This window comes from Oreochromis niloticus, linkage group LG9 (genome assembly GCF_001858045.2).
Source record: "Oreochromis niloticus isolate F11D_XX linkage group LG9, O_niloticus_UMD_NMBU, whole genome shotgun sequence".
NCBI lineage: Eukaryota > Metazoa > Chordata > Actinopteri > Cichliformes > Cichlidae > Oreochromis > Oreochromis niloticus.
The window spans coordinates 5,435,624-5,443,866 of NC_031974.2; the positions used below are offsets into that span (position 1 = coordinate 5,435,624).

At 41.0% G+C, this 8,243-nt stretch overlaps 1 long non-coding RNA gene across 1 annotated transcript; it reads right to left on the minus strand.

Annotated features, from left to right (window-relative positions):
* Window positions 1–2,010: 2,010 nt before the first annotated feature.
* LOC112847837 (uncharacterized) lies at window positions 2,011–5,913 on the minus strand. The gene is made up of 3 exons (XR_003221638.1): window positions 5,426–5,913; window positions 3,172–3,931; window positions 2,011–2,843 (listed from the first exon to the last, which is right to left on the minus strand). It is a non-coding gene; the product is annotated as an uncharacterized LOC112847837 (long non-coding RNA).
* Window positions 5,914–8,243: the final 2,330 nt, after the last annotated feature.

Consider the following 8,243-nt stretch of genomic DNA (forward strand, 5'->3'; position numbering starts at 1 on the left):
GAAGGAAGACACATGGACATTTGCAGGACTTTGTGTTGGGTAATGGGGTTGTCGGGGACGACTGACCCCTTAGGTGGGGGCTATGTAGCGGGCCAGGGCTGTTCGGGGTTTTGTTATTACAGTTATGTTTGTGTTGTCATGTTGTTATGGTGACGGGTGACGCGCTCTCTCGGCGACTGTGTTTCCGGTGAGAGACCGCCCTTTTTGTTGTTGTTCTGTGGTTGCCGCGCTGAGCAGGAGGTAGCGGCAGTGTTCTGGCGTAGAGATAAATAAACGGCTGTGCTCCCAAGAACCCTCTGTCTCCTCCTTGTCTGAGCTCACCACAATAATATCAGGCTGATCCTGCCACGATTTGTTCCCCCTGTCTAAATCACGGACAAACAGTATCTCACAGTTGTTTATGTTTTTAAACCCATTTTGCACAGAGAGGCATTTTTTGAAAAATGTATTGATAACAATGTTGAATATTATTACACAGGAAAAAACAACTACACGTAAAATAATCACACCATGACGCCTCTGCCTTTCTAAATGGAGGGACAGTAACTGCGTGTGTGTATGTAAGCGTGTAAAAACTGCAGATAGTCAGATTAACAGTAACAGTATTTTGTCTCTATCTGCCATTCTGCAATTCATCTCATGTAAACAATAACATGGCGCACAGCGTGACGTGAAAAAAGGCACATACCTTTGACGTTGCGTGACGAACTCTGTATTCCTCGTCCACACGTAAACGTAAAAAAGGAGTTTTAAAAAATCTCCGGGGGGGGGCGCACATTTTTCTTGTAAAACAAAGGGGGGCCCAGCAAAAAAAGTTTGGGAACCACTGACTTGGAAGATTGATGAAACGTTTCTCCCAGTGAAAACATTACGTTCAGATGAATAGAATCAACATTTTGGGATTTACTTACCTGGATGACTGAGCATGTTGGTCATGTGCAACAGATGTGGTAAAGAATATTGCATAATTTCATTGTTAAATTGTATTTTATTTAAATTAGTTCTTGAAGTGGATTGCGCTTGTCTGTTCAGCCAATGATTTAATGGGCGTATGAATAATTGATCAGTAGTTTCCAGACAAAAATAAATATGTATATAATGTTGGCCAAGTATCTGGTTAGATACCATATTTCTAGGAATTTAAGGGCCAAGCACAATCAGCAGCAGAAAGTTAGAGGTCATCCAGGTCTTTATATCTTAAAGACATTTCAGCAATTTAATTAATTGGTGTGTGTCATCTGGCTTCATGGATAGACAAAGCTCGGTGCTATCTGCATAGCATCTACTGTGATGAAATTTACTCCCCACTGGTGTGTAATCCATTATTGTAAATTTAAATGTGTTTAGGAAATGATCAGTGACGGTTTTCAGAAAACACTGTTAAATGTTCAGTTTCTATGCCATATGTTAAAACAAGTTCTAGAGTGTGATTAATGTGGTGGTGAGTTCTTTTACATTCGAGATCAACAAAAGTGGACAATTGAAGATTGAGACTCATCAGACCAGGCAACATTTTTCAATCTCTGCAACATTCAGATTTAAGGGGCAGAATTTGTCTTAAACAACATAAAGCATGGACCCATTCTGCTGCTGGTGTAATGGTTTGGAGACTATTTGGTTGGCACAATTTGGGTCCCTTAGTACCAACTGAGCATCATTTACAGACCACAGCCGACCTGAGTCTCAGTCCAATAGTGCATTGTCGTGGAATTTTGCAAATAAAGTCTGCAACACAGTAGGAGCTGTGGTCAAGCTATTAATTACTGCGCGCAGGAGAGCCAAAACACACATCAAACATTAAAAGTTCAGTTATGCCAGCTTTACCCTTGGGATGCCTCAGCTTCCCTTTTTATACTGTGCCACTGAAACAGTTCATCTGACTCTGACTGTAAATATTTGTCACCATTTGTCACTTCAGTCTTTCCTCTTGTACACAGGAAATGACATCATGGCTCAAAGTCTTTGTCAGTAAAACATTTCTTTATTTAACACATAAATTTTGGTTTAACTGTTGCAGGATTTCATAAAAACAACCTGAAAGAAAACCCTCTGCAGAACACATGGATCAAACTGCATTAAATAAAAACATGACAACAGGAAACAGAATTCTTAATCCAACTGCTGGAACAAAGCTAACCACTCAACACGAACGCTACAGTACAACAGTTTAGAAAGCTTAAAATGTAACGAGAGGCACATTTTCATTCACAGCTGCCTCATCAGATCTTCCTCATCAGAGGTTCACTCTGAACTCTGTGGAGCCTGATCTCAAGGGTTTTAAGTCTGACCCTGAAACAAGAAGATGATCTTTCTGTCTCTTCAGAGTCACTGTGATCCAATGATAGAATGATTTCAGTCCTGCATAATTAGGCTGATTTTTGCATGGAGGAGATAATTTAGTAAATGTTTTTGGACTTTGGTAACAATGAAACAGTTTATTAATAACATCGGATCATCTGTGAATGGAGTATAAACTGAGATTACTCAAACTCATTCACAGCTGAAGTTGTCTTTCATGTATGTGCGTTCCTGCTTGTTACGATTACATGATTGTGAAAAGGTTTTGTGTCTGCACTTGTATGGTTTCTCTCCCGTGCAGACTCGTCTATACACTTTAAGCTGACGTGCACTGATGAAGGATGACCCAATACTGATCACAGATGTGCTTTTTAACCCCACTGTGAATGTGTTCATGCTCTTTTAAGTCTTTTGGCCTGGTGAAGCCTCTCCCACATTCATTGCAGTGTCTTTTGCAGAGTGAAAGTTTTTCCACAAAGGTCACAATGAAACGCTTTCCCACAGTGATGACAGGCTTGAGAACTGGATCCATCTGTGTCGCTCCGCTTGTAAACAAAGACACAAAGACAGTGTAAGTCAGTCCTTCAGCATTTTTATTGCGAACATTGCCTGAAATAAAGAGCATCTCTGCCAACTTTCAATTACATTTTACTGTTTACATTATAAAACTCAGCTCAGTTTAATATGCTACAGTTTGAAATACTACAATAATATTAATTTAATACTTCAATAACAGTAATATAATTCTAAAATACGGTACAAAAAATTAATTCAAGTCTAAATAATCATTCAGAACTGCTTTTCCATGTAGCATGAGCAGAGTTGTTCCAAACAGTCAGGCTAAAATGACAAGATAAAAATAATATATCTCACAGTAGCTGCACTTGTAGAGTCTCTTTCTGGTGTGGGTTTGTTGGTGTCGTCTCAGGTCATGTGGAGATTTAAAAGTCTTCTCACACAGGTCACATTTATAAGGTCTCTCCTCAGAGTGGGTAAACATGTGGCGTTGTAAGTGTGTGCCTGTTAAACATAGTTTACCACACTGATTACAGCTGTACACATCATGTCTGGTGTGAATGCGTAGGTGTGTATTTTGGCTGTCAATGTGACTGAAAGTTTTTCCACAAATGTCACAGCTGTAGGCTTTCATTCCAGAGTGGGTAACTAGATGATTCTTTAAGTGGCTACGCTGAGTAACAGCTCTGCCACACTGATCACAGGTGTACGCTCTAACGCCACTGTGGATGAGTTGGTGTTTTTTTAAGCCTGCAGACTGGGTAAAAGCCTTTCCACACTCGCCACAGCTGAACGGTCTCGCTCCAGTGTGGATGAGTTGGTGGGTTTTTAAATTTGAAGAATGCCTAAAAGACTTTCCACACTCGTCACAGCTGAATGGTCTCTCTCCAGTGTGGATGAGTTGGTGTGATTTTAAGTGTGAAGCCTGCATAAAAGACTTTCCACAGTCTCCACAGCTGAATGGTCTGTCTCCAGTGTGGTTGACCTGATGCTTTTTTAGTGAATTCTTCCTAGTAAAATCTTTCCCACACTCGTCACAAGTGTATGTTTTCTCTCTCTTTCTTCTGTGAGGTTTGTCGGCCTCCTGCGAGCGCTGACTTCTCGGTCCATGTTGGTCCTGAAAAAGAGCTTAATCTTTGAAAACAGCTGGAGCTTTGGCATTGCCAAACATCCTTAAAGTCAATTGCCACCACCTACTGGTGGTAGTAGCACATTACATATCCAACAACAAAAAAACCTAGTAATAACATTTCGAAGATTGTAAAATCATGCCCTCTCTGGAGCTCATAACCAAATATGCATTGTATCATCTTAAGACATAAAGAATGGTCATTAATATTTACCAGGTCTATCCTTTCTCATGTTTTTGTTCTGTTATATATTTATAAAATTTCCAATTAATATTACTAAGTGATAACAAATCTAATGTAGTACTTTTCAGTGCAAAAACTTCCATTGCTCCGGTCTGCTTGTAATATGAGTCTTTTGACACTTTTTTGTTATCATTGGTAGGGATGGGAATCGAAAACTGGTTCTTGTTGAGAACCGGTTCCCACTGTTTCAATTAATTGGAATTGTTTGCCATTTTTACAAACGATTCCCTTATCGATTCCAGTCACCTCGAATGATGTCACCACGTTGCGGAGCATCATTTACCTGGCAGGAAACACGGCGCCTAAGCGGCTCAAACTCTGAAAAGTTTGGTTATACTTTACGAGAGCGGATGACAACAGGGCAACTTGCAATACTTGCAAAGTAGATATTTCATTTAAAGGAGGAAACACTACGAATATGCAAAAGCATTTGCTCAAAAAACATGCGATAACCTTAAATGAATGTCGTGTTTTTAATTCCGCTCCGGACTCGTGAATCTCAACCCACCAGCAGCGGTAACGTTTGCACGTCCTCTCCCGTTAATGCGGCGGGTAAATAATCAACTAACAGTGCATATTATGTTAGCGCGATCTGCCTTATTACAAAACCTGCCATCACTGTGCATTTAGGTGACCATGATGAGAGAGAGAGTCTGGCTGGCAGTTGTCGCTGCAGTCTACCATTAGCGTCTCCTTTCAGGCCAGGATAGACGAATGTCACCGAGCAGTGACTAAGTTTGTGGTAAAAGGCTTGCACCCATTTGCCACAGCAGATGCCCCCGATTTTCGGTAAGTGAATGTGTTTAATTGTAGGCAGGGACATTACTGGATATTCTTGTGTAATTGCTACAGAATAATTTATGTTATACTTTGTTATTGCTACAGAAGAATATTTATTTTATTATGTTACATATAAATTTTTTTTTCCCCGGGGACCCTGTGACACCCAATCGAAGAGCCGTAGGCTGTGGATCTCTTAAGATCTCACTGTTGGGTTTGTAAGGCCATGTTACTCTTCAATTTCTATCTTGTTCAAAGAGAAGATATAAAACAAAGTTCTAAGCTAATCGACCTTAGTGTTCTCCTTTTTTAAAAATAAGAATCAATAAAGAATCGAATCGTTAAACAGAATCGAAAATAATATCAGAATCATGAAAATCTTATCAATACCCATCCCTAATCATTGGGTTCTTAAATATCATGTAAATTTTTCAGTAAAACAGCAATATTTCCCTCACCATCTGTGTCGAGCTCGTTGTTTCCTCTGTAGTGACTCAGCTGATTCCAGATGGCTGAAAATGTTCCTCTGCTGCTCCGTCAGACTCTTCTCCTCCTGCTGATCAGCTGGGACACAAAACAGATCTTTGTTAGGCTGCACACTGCAAGATTGACTTGTTCCAGCAGCTACAGGATGGCTTCTACAGGCTGAAGAACAGCAGTCACTGCAGGAATAAACATCTGTACATTGACTTTCTAATAGAGGAACAACATGAATGCAGATAAACACATAGAGACAAACTATTTGCAAACCCTCAGAACAAAAACTGTCCAGTCTTGTGTGTTACTGTCAAAATGCTTTTTACAAATCCTGCTAGAATCAGTGTTGTTAAAGCTGCAGTTAGAAGATGAAAATGGACCTCACTCAGACGCTAGTGGACCCTCACAGTGAGAAACTAGAAGTTTAAAGACTCTCCAAAAGTTGATTCTGTTCATCTGGACGCAACGTTTTCAGTGGGAGAAACGGAGATTTTGCATAATTATGATGAAGGTGACCTCCCAGCCCATTGTTCATTCAGTGGGCTGGTTTCAGTCATTATGCAAATGTACTGTTTATAAGATTGAGGAAACCTGCAGTCAGCTGAGACTGAAGAAGTCACTTGGATGAGTGATGAAACATTTCTCCCACAAAACGCTACGTCCAGATGAACGGAATCAACTTTTGGAGATTTACTTACCTGGATGATTGAGAATGCATCAAGAAGTTTAAAGACTCCACTCCATCCATTATTCACACCCAGCACCACCCACCAGCTCCACCATTCAAAATGGCCTGGTCGTAATCACCATGTCAGTGTCTCCACCCCTATGATGCCTCTTTTCCACTAATGATGGGGCTTTTGAACTTACACATTCAACAGTTTTAACCAGCTTTCCTTCCTGGCTTTGACTGCAGCTGTGTTTGACACAGGAAGACATTATTACATTCTTCACGATTATAGTTTATTCTTCTTGGGGGAAGTGCAGCTTTAAACCTTCACGATTCACATGTTTTACCTCTCTAGTAACTTTTGCAATGTTACGGGTTGTTTGTTTGTTTTTTTACCGCCTCCTCTCAACCACTGAACACAACCCAACGTTAGAACTGTTTACTTTGTCTAAGGACCTTGGAAGGAAAAGCGTCTGGACTTCTTTAAGTTGCTTGAAGACGTTTTACCTCTCATCCCCCAGTAACGCCCACTCACATCCTGGGCCATTTGACCTCAGGAAATCGCATGATAGGGTGGGGCTAGGTTTCACAATGAGCTCACCCGAAACCCTGGCTGATTGTGACCCACACCCGTTTTCACACCTTGGCTCATGTGATTAGGTAGATCATCAGGGGGTCCTTTTGTCCCTCTTTGGGGGGAAACTCCTACTGGGTTTAAATCTGGGACTCTTCGCCATTTGACCCTAGAACTGAAGAAGCTTCTCGGATGAGAGGTGAAACGTCTTCAAGTCCAGACGCTTTTCTTTCCAAGCTCCTTAGACTACGATGACCTGGATGACTGAGAACCTTCACAGACAACTGTTTACTTTCCTCTCTGTTTCATTAACCAGACTCATTAAAATGAGACTTTATAGGAGTTCAGTTCCTCTCATGTGTTCATCCACTTCAAATAGAAATGAGGCTGTAGAGGTTTGGTGCATGCAGAAAAACAACTGCAGGGCCAAGGGATTTGGTTTTGGCATTGGTGGGGACGGATGAACCCCTATCAAATCAGTGAGCTGGGATTTTTATTCTAAACATGAACCACTGTTACCAATTGGTGTTAGCACAAAACCTTCGGCCTTCTGTTAGAAAGCGGATGATAAAGAGGAACTTCATCTTTCAGCACAACAATGACCCAAAGCACACATCCAGAACAACAACAGAATGGCTTCACCGGAATAAGACTGAAGCTTTGGAAGAGACCAGACAGAGTCCAGACCTGAATCCCATCCAACATCTGTCGGGTGATCTGAAGAGGGCTGTGCACAGGAGATGTGCTTGCAATCTGTCTGATTTGGAGGGTTTTTTGCAAAGAAGAGTGAGCAAATATTGCCACATCAAGATGTGCCACGCTGATAGGCTCCTACCCCAAAAGACTGATTAGTGTGATAAAAGGCAAAGTTGCTGCAACAAAATATTAGTTTAAGGTTGTGCACATTTGTGCAACCAGGTTATTTTAGGTTTTTTATTTTATTTTTCCCCCCTTTAAAGGTTTCTGTTTGTTTTTCAGGTACATTGTACATTATAGGTCACATAAAGGTGGAAGAAGTTTTGGAACTATTTCACTTGCTGTCATTTTTTTACATGACAAAACCCTGGCATTTAAATATGGGTGTGTAGATTTTTTATAGCCACTGTACATGAGTTTTATCCACAGATTAAAATTATCATTATAACAAACAAAGAGAGGAGATGTGTTGTTTAAGTGGTGATGAAAATAATATTAAATAAGTCTCTTAGTGTGTCCGCTGCAGGTGGCTACGGACCTGGATCAACCCCCTCCACGAGCACAGCAGCCGGAGCAAAATGTTGTTAACATAATTGGAACCACACCCAGCCCATGTTTTGGCTGAATATTTCACAGTTTCACCTCCATGTACATCTTAACATCTCATCTTGAAGAACACGCTTCAACGACAATCAATCTCTCCCTGAAGACAAAATGCAGCTCCAGCACAACGGCGTCAACTTAAAAGAGTCAACACCAGGTGAACAGACAGCTGCACTGCCCTAAAACCTTAAAGGGTTCAGCAGCATGCCATTGTGAATGGAAGCATGCGCTCCCAATCACGAGCTGGGAGGTTCAC